Here is a 1,634-nt window from a genome sequence, read left to right as displayed (position 1 = left end):
ACCGATTGTATCAAGTCGCTGGGAACTCAAATTTGTTCTCTGGTGTTGCCAGTTAAACTATTAGTGACAGAAAAGCTCGTACGTGTAGGAGGAATTAATGTGCTTGAAGATTGTTATAGCTACGGTCACGAAGTGGCAGGTTATGGGCTTTGTTTTGACGCCTGCGATCAATGAAAAGTCACGATTTGAAAAATAACAAAAATCGAATACTTCTGCGCTTGCTGTAATAACCCATGGCGACGTGACATGTTGTGCTCCCTGACTCCACATAAACGCGCAATATTCCCTTCGTACGTAAGTGTGGCGCTAGGATTTACTGAAAATTGACGAGATCTTCGGAAAAACTTGTATTTAACCAAGAAACAAGTTCATATTTGATAGCTTCATATGGGGATGCATGTGAATTGCCTTAGTTTAATTGGATTTTTGACAATAGTTTCGTCACAAAAACTAACAGTTCAGGAAGAAAAGTGTCGATCAGTAACTGGAATATCTTTAAACTTTAGTCACAGTGGACATATTTTTACATTGAATGCTAATAATTTAAATTTAGAATGACGAGGATCCTCATCGTCACTGTGGATGTTTAATGATTGTTCGTCTTCGAGATAGAAAAAATATCGTGCTTCTTAATATTCGAAGCACAAATGCTTGCCTGTATTGATGCATATGCCCCTATATCCTATAGATACAATAACTCTAGTCTGTGTTGATACGTAGGCCCCTATATGTCCCATACAATAACTCTAGTCTGTGTTGATATATACGTAGGCCCCTATATATCCCATACAATAACTCTAGTCTGTGTTGATACGTAGGCCCCTATATATCCCATACAATAACTCTAGTCTGTGTTGATACGTATAGGCCCCTATATTCTATACAATAATTCTAGTCTGTCTTGATACATATGCCTCTATATCCTATACAATAACTTTAGTCTGTCTTGATACGTTGGCCCCTATTACAAATACAATATATAAGGCTTGTCTGCATAGGTACGCACTGTCAAGTATTCGATAAATGTTGTTTTCTTTAACCTGTATGAAAATAATCTATACTCTCACAATCAGTGCTAAAATTTCAGCTGTACTAATACTTTACGAAGAAGATCCTTGTTCGCAACGTAAAGTTTTCCGAGGTCCACGTGCTTTAAAAATCCCTGTAATCGCCAGAATTTTTTTCATCCAGTTTCCGCTGAAACTGATGACAATCTTCTGGTCCTTGGGTTGTGGATAAAGGGAACACAAGTGAACATATATTGGATCTAAAAATCTATAACTACATTTTCTTTCAATGTTAAGCTAATATTTTGGAACTGATAATGGTAACTGGCGGCAAGATTGATCTTTAATCTATGAACCGTCTATGCTACATATCCACCCTGGACTTGGAGTATTGGTAGTGCAGGCATCCGCATGGCAGACTATAATTACACGGAGGTGGTCATCAGGGCCTTCATTATTTATTTGCGCGTGACTTGATGCTAAAAAGACTCGGTCTATACACCGGCCACTGCACACACGCGCGCATAACTTCGCTAAAATCGTCCCATGAAATTGTCAGGCTGACTCGTGTATTGTTGAGTATCATGACATAACGTTTACGAATAACTTCTTGCCGGATATATAAAT

This window comes from Hyalella azteca, unplaced genomic scaffold (assembly GCF_000764305.2).
Source record: "Hyalella azteca isolate HAZT.00-mixed unplaced genomic scaffold, Hazt_2.0.2 contig16237, whole genome shotgun sequence".
Taxonomy (NCBI): Eukaryota; Metazoa; Arthropoda; class Malacostraca; order Amphipoda; family Hyalellidae; genus Hyalella; species Hyalella azteca.
This window is presented reverse-complemented; position numbering follows the sequence as displayed.